Source organism: Falco cherrug, chromosome 3 (assembly GCF_023634085.1).
Source record: "Falco cherrug isolate bFalChe1 chromosome 3, bFalChe1.pri, whole genome shotgun sequence".
Lineage (NCBI taxonomy): Eukaryota > Metazoa > Chordata > Aves > Falconiformes > Falconidae > Falco > Falco cherrug.
In genome coordinates, this window is record NC_073699.1 from 18055224 (window position 1) to 18074518 (window position 19295).

The window sequence follows — 19295 nt, forward strand, 5'->3', positions numbered from 1 at the left end:
TCAGGTTAGAGTTTGGGGCTGGTTCTTTATAAACTTACCTGGGTCTTTGCATAATAGGAATAATTTATTACAGTAACAGATAGCACTGCTAGCACCAGACTTGCAGTATTTGTATGTAGAAACACATATTGGCTGTAGAAAAAAGTAAAAAGCTCATATTCACAGATGCAAAGGCATTTTTCCCAACTTTGAACCCACTCAAGACATTGCAGTCAGGAGCAGAGCTGAAAGCGCCACAGCCCTGGCCTCTTGCCAGCTCCCTGCCCAGCGCTGATAGTGCAGGCGGCTGCTGCTGACAGAAACTCTGAACTGGTTCAAGCCTGTGTTTCTTGGCTTGGGGAAGAACTTTTTACAGCACAGATTAGGAAAATTGAAGGCAAGGATCCACAGATGACTACAAACTGCCTGGGCCTTGCATAGAAAGAAGGACAGTTGCTCACTTCTGCTGTTCTTGTTGGGTGATTGTGCTCTATCAGAAGTGAGCACATGTACACGAGCATACATACCAAGATACACTGTACCTTCCTCTCAATCAAAGGAGAAGACAAATGGCCCTACCAGCCTCCAGGCACTCTCCTGTCCAAGTGGTGTTGCCCCTCTCTTGATACTGGATGAAGATCCACTGGTCCATTCTCCTCATTTGCTGTGCTCCAATCCCACTCCCAAGTGAGCTGCTTTAGAGGTGCAATTCCTCTTATCTACTATTACATCAAAATAGAAACCCATGTCTTCCTCCATCTGCCATGTAATCTTCCTGTAACACCCATCCATTCCTTGCAGATAAGTTCCTTAAATGGAAACCAACTTAGAGCATGATCATTTCTTCATACGGTCAGCCTAAAAATAAAAATATAAAGGCAAGGGATTTCAAATTATATGTGGCGCAATGATTGTAATCATCAGATCAAGAAGATGAATCACAAGATCTTGAGCTGAGCAGCAGCTTCAGGAAGGATGAATGTACTGATCACAAAGCTGAAAAACAAACACTTCTGCCTTACTTTCTTTACTCAACGTGCAGAAACTGTGACAAGTGCCCCATTAATCATTTAATACTTGTGTGTTCTGCTATTGACGTTGAGCTCCTATGTACTGCTACACCACTAATTTGTTCTGCTGAAGTTAGAACAGCACCCTGTCCCCCTGCCATTTCTTGAATGTTACTGTTGTTCAGCCTTCCTTTACAGCAGTTTCCTAAAATCTCTCTAACGGCTTGGGGGTTGTTTAAAGAATACAGTATTTATTTTCATCGCTTTTTTTTCCCTAGAATGTTTTGGCCACTGGAAGTGGAATCACAGCCTCAAGGTCACATGAGTTTGGGGAGATAACCGTCCTTAACTGGTGCTAGAAAACTTTGGCCTCAAGTTTCATGGCTCATTACATACAGAGATGTGAGAAAATATTATATGGCCTGAAGGGAAAAGGGCCTCACTTACTAATTTTGCTCTTTGAATGATGCAACTTCCACTTTAGGAAGAGGTGAACAGAGTTCTTTGGTGCACAGTTCACACAGCTTAAGGACCCAGCAGCTTTTAGCTGGGATGCTGTAGGATGGAAACACACAAAATCATCTTACCCACAGCCCAAACAAACCAGAATTTTCCAGGTGACATGTCAACCCGCTCTGGCCTTCTGTTGTAATGGGAGAATTGCACTGAAACAGAAAACCATCTGGAAATCCAGTGTTCTCAGATATCCTAAAAATGTTACCAGTAATTTCTGTTCTTGCCTCTGGCTGAAATAAGCTGTAAATATTTCTAAGTGCTTTTCTAGATGCCTAGAATTTCAGCATGTACAAACTAGAGGGATGGTTCTTGAAATATTTGTACTAACTAACAAGAGAGCAATGAATGAAACAGATGCTTATTTTGGTCCTGGAAAGGAGCACTGACATACACCTGCTTTTGCAGAGTCCCATGGTTCAGAATATGCCAAAAGCCCCAACTGCCTCTTCAAAAAAGCAGTCTGTAGCAGCTCTGACTTCACAGCTCCAGTCTTGGTCCAGTACTGACCTGGATGGAGCTGGGGGAGGCAGCAGGCAGCAGGCAGCACGAGCCACAGGAGATGTAATACTGGTGATGGACCATCAGGTCTTCGATGCAACAGCTATTGCCGCTTCCCCAAGGAGGACTTTTTATGATTTCTGGTTCTCCCATCACAAACCTCACCTTAACATCTACCTGAGGAATCACAGCATCTGAATTCCATGAAGGGAACCCAGTACTCATTTCTTCTGCTAGAATTCTGAGCCATTTAGAGCTGATTTCCTTTTCCCTCTACAAAACAACAGTTTGAATTTGTCTAGTTTTATGATGCTGTATTTTATTGTCAATTGGGAAAAAATCCCAAATTTCACGATTCTTCCCTCACATTTACTGCACAGTTACATTTAAAGGAAGTTTGTAATCTCTAAATGTTCTTTTCTTTTTCCTTGCAGCCTACCCATGTAGCTATTCACAACCCATTTATTTATTTATTTATTTATTTATTTATTTATTTACTTTTACTGTTGCAGCCACAAAACTCTAGGTGATGCTAACAGAGTTGCTGTGGTGTAAGTAAAGGCTGAGCTTTCCTCATCCTAGAAATTCCTGAAGCTTCATATTGTGACCTTTTGCAAGTCCTCTTCTCTGTGCTGGTGTATTGAAATAGATATATTTCCAAATGCGTGGCATTGGAAAACCAAGAGCTCTACATATGCTATAATTATGCTTATTTTGTCAAGGTCTGTGCTACTCTGAAATGCTTGCAGTAGGCCACAATCCAGCATATCCTGTAAAGCAGCATCAATTTCTAAGGAAACAGATTAATGTACTAAATATATTTGCTTACTACCCTGCACAAGCATGTTTGTGAAATATTCAGCAATGAACCATCCTAGTATTTTCCATGAGCTATTCAGAGCAAAGCGTTGTCACTGCTCCTACTGGAGCTGTTTCGGTGCATGCAGTACATCAGTCTGATGTGCCCAGTAAGGAGAAAGGGAGTTCCATAGTGGACACTGGCCAAGAAACTGGATCCTTGTAATTTTGCCAGGCTACTCCAACAAGCCTTCTTCTCCCTCTCATAAACAGTAAGATTAAAAGGATTTATCTGTTTACCAACTACAGGTCAGAATTTCTTTGAAATATCTGAGTCTACTCTAGGGAAGAAGAAAAAGTTAATACTTTCTTTTAACCTCTTTGCATAAGCCTTTGTGTTAATCTTCTCCTGCTATTTTTTATTTGTCAGGTCCCTTAAGGCTGTTTCTATATGTGTCTAAGCACATCACAGCTTAAACACAAAGGTTTCCCATTTAGCAGTAATATTGGTAATCCTCTTCTTGTAAGTAATAGAAACATTGTGTCCTTTGACATTTCAGTGATGAGTTAACCTGTTGTCTGGAATATAAATGTAAGCTGAGAACTGATTTTGCAACAGAGTAGATTAACATTTTCCTGGAAAAGTGGTTCAGCCTTTTTAAGTTCTGTTTCCAGCTTTTTCCACTAGGCAGGCAGAATTTGGCATGATTACACATCTTTGAATGAGGAGGGTACTTCAGCACAGACATTGTCTTACAGAAGTGATTATTACAGTGGCCAGGAAAGTCTTGTCTAAGTGAAATGGCTCCTGTGAGGTACCTGACCTTAAGGTAACTTGCTTCTGCTAAGCAGAACGTGCCAGGCTAAACTGCACGAACCTCATTAAGCAGATCCAATAAAACCAAAGTCTGCTAGCATATTGCTTCACTTTGTATGAGCACTAGATGTTAAAAAACAGGATGTCAATGTGTAAGTTCAAAATTGTTCTCAAAACCCCTATTTATAGAAAAAGCAAATAGGGGATTTTCAGACTAATATCAGACCCCCCACTGCAGGAGGCTGCTTTTTCCCTGTGCATCCCACGGGTCAGCCCTTGCACTTCCAGAGAAGGGACCCAATTCACATTCCGTGAACTTCCCTCTGGAGGAATTAATTGCTCTCTGATTGCCTGGGCCTGCTGTCTTAGAGACCCTTCAATTTAAATCTGGAAAGTTAGGCAGTCTCTCCTCCATTGCATCCCCAAAATCATGCTCCAGTTTTTTCTTTAAAAAAAACAACCAACCAAAACAAAACAAAAAACCAAAAACCACAGATGTGGTTGTAGTGCTGAAGTGGTAACTACAATTTAACTTTTTTCTTTAAAACCTTTAACCTAAGCAAACAATAAACCTAGTCTTCCAACACATCATAAGAAACTATGTTCTTCTGGAAAGTTGAACTCTCCTGTGCTTGAATACTTCAGCCCCAAATTAGTTCAGTTTATTAAAGAATTGGTGAGTCAGATTTGCAGTGACTGTAGCTATATGCTTTCTCCTAAACTAATGGCAAAACATTCTCTGCAGTCACATATTTTCAAACCGTGATGTGACTTGAGGGGGGTCATTAACAGACCTGACACGTTTGAAGAAGTTTGTGAAAAAGGAATACATCACTTCTTTTACAGCAGCACGCTCAGTAGCATCAGTTACTCTATAATCCCATATTGTCTGGCACATAGGAAGCATGTAACTGCAAAGTAACACTAAGGGAGATCAGATTTGGCCAAATCTCAATTCCCCACTACCTATAAGCACAGGTTTCAAGAGCTTTCTGAATCTGGGTCTCAATTATAAATTAAGCAATGTTATAGGAGGATGAAGGGGAGTTTGAAGCTTTCCATTTAAATAGCCTTTGCAGGTAAAATAATTCAGACCCACTTTTACCCAGTGCAGCTGCATGCAATTTCCAGTCAATAAGCTGAGCAAATGGCATCTGCTTGCAATAAAGCAACCAGCAACAGCAACTGATAAAGAAGCAGAAACATGTCCTAGCAGGGACTGCCCTTTTCCACAAAAGCCTTCAGGGCCAGGCTTATGTAGGGGAGACCACACACGCACAAGGGAGGTAACCAGTTCCCTGTGGCCCCAGGGCTCCTCCTCCTCCCAGCAACATCAGCTTGGCAGCCGGCACCCCAGGGAAAGCAGCATGAGGTGCAAGAGGTGGCAGCAACCTCTGCTCTTGGTGGAGTCAGGCAAGGGTGATGACACCAGGCTGCTCTCTGCAGTGGTAGTGGGGGATTTCACCTCCCTGGGGCCAACAGTCCTTCACAGTCCTTTTCCACCATGGACAAGATGCTTTTCTTCAACTCAGCCTCCTTTCCTGCCACCTTGTCCATGACCACTTCTCCTTTCCTCATTCTTTTGTTCAGTTTCTCTTATTGAATATACTTTACTACAGGACTCAGCAGGCCTAAAGCTCCCTCACCATTTAATTAAAAACAAAAAGACAACTTCACATGGCTCTTTTCTCAGTTGGTTCCCACTCCCCCTCATCCTTTTCAGCTGTCTTGGTATGGCCCCTCTAAGACAGTAAGACTTTGTTGTCTCACTGCTTTGGCACAGAAAGGACCCAGGTATTTCTCATCAGCATTATGCAAATAAGTAAGATGCAACCCAAGAACAGGGCTGCTCAGGTTGTGGTGCCCTACACCACTGGGCAACAAAGCACACAAACCTATGGTGAGACGGGTGTTGCCTTCTTGTGCCAACACAATGTCAGGTGCTGACACTTCCATCGCACTTTCTCAGCCACTTGTGCTCACAGTTCTGAGTCTTAATCAGCAGTAAGGATCCAGTGCAGTGCTTGGTTCCCAAGCAAAAGTCACAGCAAATCTGGAAGAGGCAGGATCAGTCCCCTGGGCGTTTCAAAAGCAGCGCCCTTCATTAACTTCTCAGTGGCTGTGGTTTTTAGAGGAGAAAAATCATCTCTTTCGACATCACGGGAAAAAAAAAAAAAAGTGAAATATAGACTTTGAAGTGGTGGGGAAGCACCATTACCCATTCACAGACAGCAGACTGACTTTCATTATATTTGATAGGAAGGTTGCATGTGGCAATGCATGTAAGGACACGTTTCTTACAGACACCAGGAAAGGTGCATGCTTTATGCTCACATGCCATGCAAGCTACTTTTCACACCATCTGGCTAGCTGGCTCTTACTGTCCCCTGCTCTGGAGAGCCATGGGGTTTATCCCTCTTTGGCCTTTCTTCTTTCTGGGGCATCCTAATGCTAGTCAGAAGTTTACATGCAGGCGTGTGGATTGTCATCTAGCTTTGGCATTCTCCATCCAGCCACACAGAGCAAACTTTTCCTTCTGTTAACTTCCATCTCCTCCCCACTTGAAAGCCTGAAATCCTTGATTTAGCTATATTTTCTGTATCCCAAATCCCTGACAGCATAATCAATGGCTCTGATTTTTACAAGGAATACTTGCCATCGTACTGATGACATCATGATGATCTGTCACTGACATCCCGTATCTTTTCCCTGCTCCTACCACCATTCTTTTGTTCACCCATAAGCTTATTATAAATTCTATAATGTAGGCAAGACTTCTTGAAATGCCAGGCTGGCTTTCAAAAGCTAAAAGCAGGGCCAGCTCTAACCAAAAAAAAAAAAAAAAAAGGATCTATATTTAGATTATCTAAGAAATTCCAGTTCCTACTCATTGATAAAATAATATTAGTTGAGCATGTGATGAAAATTAATAGTAAAAGCAAAGATTTTAGCTTTATCGTTACATTTCCTGCTTAGTCAGGGGTTTTTTTCTCCCCTTGGAGACTGCATCGGCATTGTTTGCATTGGATACCACAGTTAGCCTACACAGCCTGTTACTAAAGACATTTCATGAGGATATAGTCACCCAAACAAATATCACAAAGGTATTTGACAAAGAAATATCACAAAGAATGAGAAGACTATGACTGGGGCTTGACGTCTAGGACTATTGCCTCCTTTTCTTGACTCTGTGCGTTATTTATTTCCCTGCTATGAGCCTGGCAGAAAATCTACCTTGCCTGCAGAGCCCTAAACAGCCATAATCCTACAGAACTGGGGGACCACTCAGTTCACTTGAAAATTTCCAAATCAGAGGGCATGCACTAGGGATACAAGGGATTATCACCTGTGTTACATCTAGTGGCATTAAGGACAGCAGAATCATCACTTTCCCACAGGGTTCTCTGCTGAAGCAGCTCCAGGGAGGAGGATTAACATGCTCCCTATCTTCCCCAAAACTGCACCCATCCAAAACCTGTTCAATCCCCGTGTCATCCTCTGCCAGCCCCCACCAAGCTTCCCCACCTGCCTGTGCAGAGATCTGACGAGCCGTGGGATCTCAGGGGGTTGTGGGGAAGCAATTACGAATGGATTTTGGATCGTGGATGAAAGAGCTTGACAACAACTGCTCTAGCTTTTCTGAGGGAAACACCAAGAAACCAGATCCTAATCTCCCAATCCTGTCCTGACAGTGTGATCTTGCATCAGTCACTGACATCCATGCGTTAAGATTCCTTCGGCACCAAACAAAGCCTGATAGTGCTCATTTACCTACAGAAGTGTGGGGATGCAGCGTGGATTAATTAGTACTTGCACAGAATTCAAAGAACAAAGCAAATTTGTACTCCTAAATGCCTCCCCAAGCCAAAGTCACCTCTGGACAGCCAGGTTCAAGGGTGCATTTGGTCTTTCATTCCCAAGAATTACTTTCCACGTAATAATAGTGTTTTCAGCCATTCTCAAGTTCAGACCCTGTTGGGGACTGTTTCCACAAACAGATATTAAAACTGCTTTTGACTTTCCTCCATGGAAGTAGAAAGATTAAACCAGTTCACAAGAACTGTTCCAGCAATGCTTCTGTTACAGAACTGTTCGCGTTAATTACTGTATTACCTGTTTTACATGCCCTAATTTTCTCCCCATGGCATATTGGGGAAAAAAAATTGCAATTTTTTAAGAGAAAGCCCACAAGTGGGGTGTTTCGGGGGTTTTTTTCCCCCTGGTTAAAATAGAATTTCAGCAAAATGTACTTTCTCTGCTTCTTTGGGATTCAGGCAGAATATGAGCTCCCCCTGCTGTTTGCAAAAAACCTGATGTATGGCTGAGCTAAATCTTAATACCGAGTTTTCTGGCCAAGGGCAGGCCCTGGGGATCCCGCTATTCAGTCTTTGGCTCAGGATGCAGCATGGAAAGAAATAAGTAGCTAGATTTCAGTCAAAGCCTGTTCTTGCAGTCCCACCATTGTATATGGAAAGTATTATGTTCAGAAGGAGAGAAGACAGCTGTACGTAAAAACCAGCTATTTCATGTATGAGTCAGAAGAGAAAAACATTTTATACAAGCCCAAAAAGGTGTTGACCTTAAACCATCCTCTAATCTGTAGCCAGAAGTGGATCCAGCCCTTTTATAGTAGGCAATATTCCCAGCAACACTCCTAGGGCCAGAGCAGAGGCTGTGTGACGCTGGAATTACTACGTCCTTGATGCAAACAGCGAGTCTGCCCATGGAAAGAAATGTTTTATATATATGAAAATACTCTGTGCTAAGGTTGTTGGAAGAAAGCCCAGTCCCACTGCCAGAACAGCTCTAAGTCAACAGGGCATGGGTCTACACTAGGGATATCGACGATTTGGGGATGCTCACCTTGACAGAAGTGAACACAGTCCGGTTATCATGAGCCAAGGGTTTCAAGTCCCATTATTAAAATGCCTCTGGCACCTTGGTGTGTGGTATGAATTCCCCTGAGATTAACCAGTCATTGCCCTCAATCTTTTAATTCGCTCCTCAAAGAGGCAGACACCTCTGAACTGCTCTCCAGGGGAGGCTAAATTAGATGCTCTGAATCACCCTCTGGAAGAGCCCCTTGTGCTGCCCAGACGGGGAGAGCTTGGCAGATCCTGAGCCAGCTGAGACGCACCAGTGCCTTCAGCACCAGTCCTTGATCTCCCCACCTCATTAGGTGCTTTTGAAAAATAATGACTTTTTACTGATGTTAACCCCAAGGGGAGAGGAAAAAAGAAAAAAAAAAAAAAAGAAAATTAAGGAGAGTTCTAATAAAGATTCCCAAAAGTTAGTATTTTCCTGTTTTTCTAGTTGTATGTCAGGTCTCATTAGGCTGTATTAATGAACTTGTTCCAGGCAAGTTTTGGCATAGTTGTTTGTGGTTTTGCCTAACATATGTGAAAGGGCAGGCTAAGTCTGGCTTGTTTTCAAGTTAGTTTAACAGTCAGAAGAGTTGGGTGGGAATATAAAAGGAGAAACATCTTACAGTTTGAGATTCAATACTTGCTCTATAGCAGTAAAAAATAAAATAAAATAAAATAAAATAATTAAAGCACTGTTCTACAATTCAGTCTGTTCCTCTATCACAGCACAGCAATACATGACTCTTAAGGGGTATTCAGTATGATTTTGTCTACATTTGGGTTCCATTTTAAAGAGCAGCAATCAGAAGTTACCTCACATAAATCCTGCTGCACCATTGATGCAGAAGGTATTTACACCAATACAGCCATCCTGGCAGAGCCTTGTCATTCCTAGAAAGTTTTAGTAGATTAGATACATCTTTGTGATATGGGCAGAAAGGTCACACGGCACTTGTTTTCTTTGGAAGAATTCCCCAGCTCCCAAGTATATGTGACTCGAAAGAAGCCAGGTACAAACAGCAAACAGAGATATCCAAATCGATGAGGGCTGCTGAAGCAAGAGCTTGGCGTCATCAGTATTCTTGAGATCTCACCCCAGCTACCCCAGCCACTGCATTCCTGGAATATCAGCACCAGATTCTGAAGAGAATAAAGTTAGTGACACTGGGGGGGGGGGGGGGGGGGGGAACAGCCACCAACCCCTAAACTTTGTCTACTGCAAGAGAGATATTCTGCAATAGAAACTGAAATGCATAACAGCATCTGGATGATAACAGAGGGGATGAGTCAGCCACGCATTGCTACTGCTTGCTTTGTTTATGTTTCCCATACCAGTTTGAGTCTCTCGATTATTCATTTTTATTTATTTTACAGCATTGGGGTTGCAAAAACTGAGAGCTGTTACAAAAACAAGGTCAATGCCCTGCTGAGTGCAGAGTTTAGCAAAACTATCTGTGCAGCTGAACTCTGTTCTGCAATCCTCATATTTAAATGAGCTGTGAGAGCCCAAAACAACTGCCAGATCACAATATTCATGGGCAACTTTTGCTAGATCTTCATGTCTTCCAAAGGAATCAGAGAACTTCATCCAACTATCATGTGTACCATCAGAAATCTAAATAATTTAGAGATGCAAAGGTTTCCACTTCTCTTTAAGCAGTCAGATACACAACATGCACTATGTGGGACACTCTACTAACACTGTAAAGCTAAATGAAAGCTGTACCACTCCAGAGCATGTTTGATTAGACTGTACTACTGTCACTGGTAGCTAGCAGTCACTCTGATCCTACAGAGCTGTCTCGACAGGACAAGGTCCTGAGGAGTACTTCCTTGCCCCACCGTTGTTCAGGTGAGAAAATTCTGGTGGAATAGGAAGAAGAGGTTTATCCCTACCACCCTGTTTCTTTCTGCACTTTAGCTCCTCCCTCTTATATACCGCTACTATCTCTCCAGCTCCGACAAGTATTTCTCAAATCAATTTAGCAGCATCACTGTGTTAACAGCTATCAAAATCCTTTGGGTTTACCATCAGGCAAAGAGCATCTTTCCCTCCCTGTTCCTTCCTCTAGCACAATGACAAACAGCAGCCAGCAGTTTTCTCTTACCACACCTTAATGCATAACTAATAGGCTTCGTTCGCCATTTTTTTCTACTCAGCAACCTCAGCAGGCTCTAGAGGTGCTTAACCAAGACCTGAGTGCCCTGGCCACATCGCAGCATTATCACACACTTTTAACAGACCAACAAACATGGCTACACCACACGGCATATTGACAGCACACAGAAGCACCAGGGAAAGCCTATAGCATCCTTTAATACAAAGTTGTTTAACCTGCCCCAGAGCAACACCAGTGTCCTTTCCTTAAACCCTTTGGGCAGTTGCATCCAGGTTTCCTGAAAACTGGCAGTGTAAACACAGCTGTGGACTTGGGCTCTCCTGAAGCCTCATTATTGCAGTTCAATTGTTGCTGGCTTTTTTACCTCCAAGTTTCCAAATTACCTCCAGCCTCTATGTTATTATAAACTAATTAGGCTTTAATAAGTCAGAAAAGGAGGCAGATTAGGGTAATTAGGCCCTATGATTGATTACTGGAGCTGTTGTGGAATACACCAGGTGAAAGATATTCTCTTCTTCATAGAAGAGAGTGGGCATTTGCAGAGGGCAGACAGGGTTAGGAAAAAAAAGCCCAGACTAGCCCTAGTAAATATTCATCTTCAGCTAAACTCAGACAGCACACAGCAAAAAAACTCTAGCATAGATGCATCCTTCTCTGGTTGCAAAGGAAAAGCCAAAAGCTTAACTTCCAAGGTGTGGGCTCTCAGCATTTCAGCAAATGTGCTTGTCTTTCCCCCGCCTCCCCTTTCTGAGATGGTGGCCCGTGGGGAGCAGTGATGGCAGTGTTCTGTCCACTCAACCTGTTGCACAGGCAGCACAGGAACGAGGAAAAGCCCAAGTCCTCCTCGGTTTCCCCTGCCTTACAAGCTTCCAGCAAGGCTTTGAGTCAGCCAGAAATACCTGCCCCTGTGGCCCATTGCACTAACTGCTTGCAACCACCCAGCCAGAAGGTCTTTAGGCAAACACCCCAGAACAGAGCCAGCTCTGTGCTCACATACAGGTGAGCCATGAGTCACACCCTCTGAATCTAGGTGTGCGATTTTATTTCCCACACGATAATAAAAGACTAGTAACGCTCAGCTAGTGGGCTCATCACATCAGCATAGCAAAGGCTTTTTTTAATAACCTAATCCAGCTCTGAAATACATCCAGATTTATACCAGCTGAAAATAAAAAGTTCTTCGAGCATTTATGGATGAGTCAGTTTATCATGTAGCTTTAAGTGAATTCTGATAAAATGTTCAAAGAAAATTACGGTCCCTGTGTGAGGCAACATTGAGTAACAGGGAAAGTTTTCAACAGACACAACCATGTTTTGGAAAACACCCGAAATAAGTAGATAAAACCAAAGCATTTCTTCCATCCTTTCTTCTTCCTTTGTATCCTCAAGACAGCTGCAGATTTTCAGGTATCTGGGCAAAATATGATTATGGTGCATCAAAGCTCTGGCTTATCAAATGCTTGGGCTATCCTGCATGGCAGCATTAAGAATGGGGGAAGCTACAACTCTGTCTGCTGGGACAAAAAGGAAGTTTTGTTCCTGAATTAGAAAGTTTCATTTGGCAACATTGGGATTACGATTACTTAAAGATGCCAAGTTATCGGTCCCTTGGCAAGCACATTAGAGAGAAACTCTCTTAAGATGCCAGCCCTATAAATACACAGATTTATTAGGAAACAGGTAGGCACTGTTGAAAAAGACCCTCTTACCCAAGAGCTTTCTCCGAAAAGCAGAGCAGCACGGTGTGGCTGTTCGAAAAGATGAACTCAGGACCCAAGTTCCAATCACTGAACTTACACGTTGCAGTAATCTACAGGACAAAGGTTTGCAATGAAATGTAATTGCAATAACCTACTCCTAGAAAAGAGCTCTTAGGTAAAGGTCTCTGGAATCACAGCACTCGGCTAAGGCACAGGAAAGCTGCTGTCTATCCCTCGCCAACCTGCACGGTTTCGGGCACATCATCAAATAGTACTTTTATTCTGGGTCCAGCACACACATTAGAAATAATTGTAAGCGCAGTTCAAAGTTGTGAACACGAACACCCCTGCTCAGCTGCCACACAAGCATCTCAGGTCATCACCTTCTGACAAAACACAGGGGTTTTGTGAGGTTGAGCAATTTCAGGCTCTGTTCAAACCTAAGCCTGGAATCCAGGTGTTCAGTCACAGCTCATTCACAGACAGGATCAGGCCCCTCAGGCAAAGCTGTGGCACCTGATGCTTTTCTTTCAGAGCAGCAGTCTAATGATGAACACCCTCAGCCAACAAGTGGGAAGCTGAAAGCCGAATTACTTCTTCTGCTAGCAGAAATTAAAAGCCTGGGTTCTCTCCTACAAGGTTATACACTGAAACACAATCACTTGTCCTGAAACAGAGGTATAGATGCAGTTCTACCCCAATAGTTCAGGCGTTTGCCTGCAAGGAACAAGTTGGGTGTCAGTCTTGGGGTAAGTTTTGCACAAAACTATGGCAGCTTCTTTGGCCCTTTCTCAGCCAGTGAGTAAAATATTATTTTTTGCCCAGTGGCAGGGCTGTAAAAGAAAAGAAGGGTTGCATGCCCATATAGAAGCCTGTATTGCCGTATCTAGGGCATTTTTCAAGGAACTACTATTTACGTATTTGAAAGCTCTGAGGCTCAGGGGAGAACAGCAGCTCTGTAGCTGCTGGACTGGTACAGGGTGGTAGGTGGTACCCTCCCAGTCCTTTGCTGAACAGAAAAATGAGAATCACACTCTAAAGTTAGAGGGGAAGTGCGTTTTCCAAACTTATTCTTCCCTGACCCTGCTACCCTGCCTCATTTTTGGGGCAAGGTGTCTAAGTAGGCACAGGGCTACAGGGAGGTGCTGAAACTAAAGCTTCTGGGGCTGGGATTTACCACCCACCCTGGTTCTCAGCCGCTCTGACTAATGAGCTGTAGGCAGCTGCATGCCGAATACATTGACTCTGGGCAATTCCCTGTTGAACGCACCAGCTTTCTGGGGTCATCAGCTTTTCTTTGCCTCAGTCCTCATCTAGAGGGACAGCAAAGCCATGAGGGGACTGTATAAGTGGGAAATGTCCCCGGGAAGGAGATGCTATGGGGTCCTTCAGTAAGCCTCCTTTTACAATGCTTACACACTGCAGATGGCAAGGGCTCTGGGTTCTGCTCTGCTCTCTCTTGTTGCCTGACTTTTACATGTTTAAATCTTTTGCTGGGTCTCTTCTTTTAGTGCTGCTCTCACGAGGAGTTACAGAGTGGTGGGATTGACTCGTGGCACTCTCAGGCTCTGTCTGCAATGCCTGTTACAAAAGGCCCCATGTTTTCTCCGCGGGTTGCTGCGATGCAAGCAGCACACTGCAGTAATTAATACCAGGCAGATACGAAAAGGAAAAGGTTGTTTCTAGCTGTGAAGAAGCAGGTTTGGCTGAAGTTCTGCTAAGTCAGTTCCCACACTTGAGCTGAAAAGCAAATGCAAATGTTTCATAGTGCCCTAAGCAAATTTCACTAAGTTCAAGCAGGGCCAGCAGGATGGCTCCTCTGGGGAGCCTTCCTCCTCAGCTCCTCCTCAGTCTCTTCTCTGCTGCCTCCTTTGCTCCTGTGCAAGGGAGAGAGCCACATTTTCCCAGTGGCCTGCTGAAAATGTCTCTCCACGTGAGCCGTGGAGAGGCAAGCAGAAGTGCGGACAAAAGCCCAAGCTTTTTTTTCCCTTGTGTGTAGAGATGCTTGTAATTATTAATCTCACAACAGCAGAGGTAAATACGATAACTGCATGACTCAGGCTGTGCCTCAAAGGTCATTCTCTGTTCCTATCCCAAGCCAAAGGGGAAGAAGGAAAAAAGCCTGTTATATTCATGTTCTCATTTCTCTCTGAGGTGAGTCACCCTACCAGTTAAATGCTGTAAAATGACAAACATTGGTAAATAAGATAATATTAATGATACTGATGACTCAACTGAAATAAACACACATCAGTCACAGCTCAGCAGCCTGAAAGAACCTTATGAGAAGAAAAAACCTGCTCAAATCAAAGACAAGATGATGATTGCAAATCTGCTATTAATAAATATTTTTCTATGACAAAGCATTCCACGCAGTATTTATATTTCATTATGCACAACACAAACCAAGCGACTGGAAACATTACTCATAGCAATTGTGGAAAAAAACTGTGAGAACTCTTTTTCATTTCTGTTAGGGCAACGTAATTGCCTTTTTTAAAAAGCAGCAAACCTGCCTTCATATAAAACCCTTTTGCCCTCTGCCCTGGAAAATTAGGCTACTTTCCCAGATTTGCACCTTTTTTCTAATGCTAAATCTGAGACGCAGCCGGAGTGACTGGCGAGCAGAGTCCCAGCTCCCTAATACAGCAAGAAACTGCACCACAAATACAGCAAGAAACTGCACTGCGTGTCTGGTTTGAAGATATATTCCCAATGCATGGAGGCAAGCCTGCAGCAGCTAGTTTGACAGAATAGCTCTTCAGCTCCTGGGGAAAGGACTGGAGGCTTTCAGCCCTAGGATATCCCAGGTTTCAGGGCAGAGGAGCCATCACAGACTTTGATTGCACTGTTCTTATGGTTACAGACATTCCTCAAGGAAAGAGCATGGGGAACAGTGGCACGGGACAACAGCAACGGTTTTGTCACCAGCATATTCTCAGGATGCACTCACATATGTGCCTGTAACCTCACCTTTCCCAGCAACGGACTGTATAGACCCTGTTCTTCCTACACATGCTCTCCCTCCTGTATTTTCATTTTTCCTAGATTAATGACTTTCTCATTCATCTGATAGTATTTTTGTCCCCCAGTAGTGTCTGCATCTATCCAGGAGAGTCCAAATTAAGAACACTGAGCCAAAATGAAGCCTAGATATTACAGGAATTGATGTGTGGGCTTTCACACAGAAGGCAGTCCTTTTTTCTGCTCCTGCAACAACCTCTCTTCATGATAAAGTCTGAAGATATAAATCTTGCCTCCCAATATGTGGCTTCAACTGAAGTCACCAGCAGGTGTTTGCAGACAGAGGGTAGAATTTGCACATAGGGAAGGATCATTTGCAGTTTCCTTTTCAGAGCAGTTAAGCCTGATCTGTTGGAGATAGTTATGTGAGTCATCTCACACTCACTCACTTTCCTCCCCTTCTGAACAGTGAGCAAACTTCAATCTAGAAACCACATATCTGTTCTGCAGCATCTTTATGTCTTCTTCCCAAATACCTCATAGTCAACTTAGGAAGAAAATTTGCACCAAAATATCAAACAATTTTAGGCTTGATCTTGCAGAACAGAAGTGATGGACTTCCCTTCCTGATCACATACCCTAGAGTGTTTTCATTTACCAGGATATAAATATCAGGGAAGTTTAATGTCTTTGGGTGTAAATCAGAAATAACTCAGAAGAAGGCACTAGAGGATTTTTTGTCATTATTGCCGGAATGTGCCATATATCACATAAACCGCAAACTTCAAGGCGAAACTCTGTTCTCATCTAACATGGTATAAATCCAGAGGAACTCAGCTCAGCACACCCGAGTCCCTCCAGTACTAAATTCATCCAGCTGTATTTGTGATTTAGCAGCCACAATGCAAATGTCACAGCGCTGAAAAGGCACTGAGGACAATGAGTGGCTCTGCAGTTAACCTTGAGGCTGGGCATCTGCATCCGGCTCCTGGCTCTGTCACAAGCTCTGTTCTCTAATTTCCTCGATCCCAAAGCAGCTCTGCCTCTTGGAAACATAGGTTATTGCTTTCCTCCCAACTTCTCTCATTTATCAACTCTTCATTACAAGGACAGCCCCTTAGTAGGTGTTAAAAATCTCTGACTAGGTTGAAAAATGTACTGTGTTAAGCGTGCTGTTATACAATAAATGCAAGTTAATCCCTGCATGGCACAACTGTGGCATTAAAAAATGTCAATCTCCTTTCTTTGCTCGGCATTAATCAGACTTCTCTACAGGGTTTTTAAGCAAGAGGACTTTTAGGAGGTAAGTGTTACTGGCTATGTGACCTTGCAATAAAACTTTCCTTTGGAACTTCTGAATGCTTCCCCAGGCAGTCGAAATAATTTCAATAGCTCTGTGTCATCCCACCCCCCCAACACACCCCCCAGCCCGAGTTCATATGAAAACAATTAGGTTCTGAGAAAGCATCTACACAGCTGAGCTTACAGTCCAAAGCAATGAGGAAATAGCTCCTCCAGCTGCTGTGAATTTTATGTAAAACTATCAGTAAGCACAGTCCCAAATACAGCTTTTCCTCCTTAAAAATAGTTTCTCCAAGTTAAGCTTTGGGACCAAGCATTTTGCCATCATTTCTTTAATGTATCTTGATTAAATGATTCCTAATAAAAAGTCTGGTTTTCTGAATGCTCTGGATTTCATAGCTAATCATTAACGGATACTAGCTGGAGCTACAGACAATAACTGTGGCACAGGAAGATGATTAAGATGCCTGTCCCACATAAAGCATAATTTTTATGTTGGGGAGGGTGGGGGGCATATCTGTTTTTCAGATAAGAATTTCATAAGAGTTTGCAACACAAAGAACTGAACACAGATAAAACAACCTAATACAGGGTTTATCACACTGGGCTGGCACAAATGTTACAAGGGACAAAGGCAGTCACTGGGCTAGTCAGGAATGCCATACTGTGAAACACTGACTTTGAAGTAAGGAGCTGCTCCTGCTGCTGCTCCCTGGCCTCACATCCCTGATCTCTACCTCATCTGTGTTGATGAGCCCTCTCCATCTCATTAGTCCTTACCAAAGAGGAACAGATTGCCTCTCTTGCAATAGCCCAAACCTAGAATAACTCCTTGTAATCTCAATTATTAGATTTAAAACACTTTCTCTGAGGCTGGAAGCAAGCCTGGCAACGGGACACAGGGGAGCGGATGGCATCATACCTAAGGTTCATCCACCACCCTCTTAGACAAAGCAAATTCCTCACTGACAAATATTCAGTGCACCCTATCCTGCAGAGGATTTCTTTTCAAGAAGAGAGGTAGGGAACCACTTATCATCTTGAGAAGGGAATTCGGGGCATTACCAAGAAAATAGAGCTGCCCCAAGGTGTGCTGGAATTTTGCCTGAAAAGCTCTTCTCAGAAGGAGCCATGCAGACATCTCTGGGCTGCTTATGTAATTTGTTAAGCAAACTTCGCTGCATACCGAAGCTGGTCAGGACATTTTCCACAAAGTGAGATTTCAAAGCTGAAGTGTTCTTGTCAAGACATCAGGTTTTGAGAAAGTTTTTTTTGCAAGAGAGTCATGTAATTTACATCCTGGTGGTTAGGACAGTGGCCAGGAGATGAAAGAGCCAGGTGAAACTCCTTTCCCTGCACAGTTGAGAAAGAGCTGCAATGAAATCTTTCGACCAGGAAGACAGACAGGGTTTAAACAAGACTCTCACACTCTAGACACGCAGTGCCTTAAAGATAGGGAACAGAAAAACAGTCTGAAACCTTGAAAATTACTGCAAAACAGAGTAGTCATCTTCTAAGTCAGTTCCCCTTCATATGCAGCAGGCCTGAGTAAAGTGGTTTCATGCAGGGAACAGTAATTGAAAACAGTCATTGAAGTGGTAAACAAAACCAGAAAGCTAAATATTAATGTGCAGTAATTGACCGCGTAGGTTTTCCTTCAATGTTAAGGATTTAAACCCCACAGTGTATCGCAATAACCCATTCTTATTTTTAAAACGTTTTGTTCCAGATAGCTCAAAACCCCCCTCCCTCCTAGCAATGAGAACAATAGTTTACTATTGGAAGCTAAGGATAACTTGTTCTAGGGTGAAAAATTCTGCAAAGTTCAACCAAGTGGCTCACAGGCAAATGGGTTTTGTAGTGAGAATAGTGGATCAGAACCTTGGGGTTTACTTCTCTTCTGAAAAAGAGCACCTCCAACAACACAGAGCCCCATAGCAACATGCCCAGGCATTGACTCTACACTGAGTCAGAGGGAAGAATGCCATTTAATGACTCACCAGCACCACTTCTGCTGCATTGTATAGTGCTAAATAATCTAATCTGTCTATCTACTCTAGCCTTTAAAGAGTGCTAGTATGCAATGTAAAGAGTTTTCATTGGCATACATGAAAGGCATTAAGGACTGGATTGCACTCAATGGAAAGCTGCCATCATTTCCACTGGGAATTGGACCAGAGCTTATACATGCAATGCATAGTGTTTGGGAAAGCTCGTGGGGAAGGGGCCGGGAGGGGGTGGGGGGGTGGGGGGGTGGGGAGCAGGAAGGAGGCTCTTAAAATCAAAAGGCAATAGCTATCAAAGACAGTGGTTTCTGGACAAAGTTCTGTTCTCAAGTATTCTGCATTATCAGTGCGTGCAGATCTCCCTTTGATGTTGATGGGAAACCTGCTCACCGGGGGAGCACCGCACCGGGCGCGGAGCCTCCTTCGGCGGAGCCGGGAGAAGGACAGTCCGTCCCGCAGGCGCCCGGGCAGCCGCTGAGCTTCCCGGCCCTTCCCTGTAGGTGGCACTGCTAAATTTTTTAACAAAAGCGATTTTTGTGAACTCTTTAAATTCTCAGTCATTTAGTAATCTCTGAATGGAAAACCTAAACCGCTCCAGTCGTTCCCTGTCACAGCAGCGTGCCTCGCACAGACACAAAGGAGTCGATGCCTGCATCCAGTGAAAGTCAAGGGGAAAAACAAATGTAAGGTCAAGACTTGTATTCGTGTCATCAACTGAAT

At 43.4% G+C, this 19295-nt stretch overlaps 1 long non-coding RNA gene across 1 annotated transcript in view; it reads right to left on the minus strand.

Moving 5' to 3' along the window:
- Positions 1–19295, minus strand: part of LOC114015961 (uncharacterized) — a 53954-nt gene continuing 34659 nt past the window's right edge. Inside the window, exon 3 of the long non-coding RNA XR_008731583.1 lies at positions 1–837. This is a non-coding gene — a long non-coding RNA (uncharacterized LOC114015961). The remainder of the gene's footprint in view (positions 838–19295) is intronic.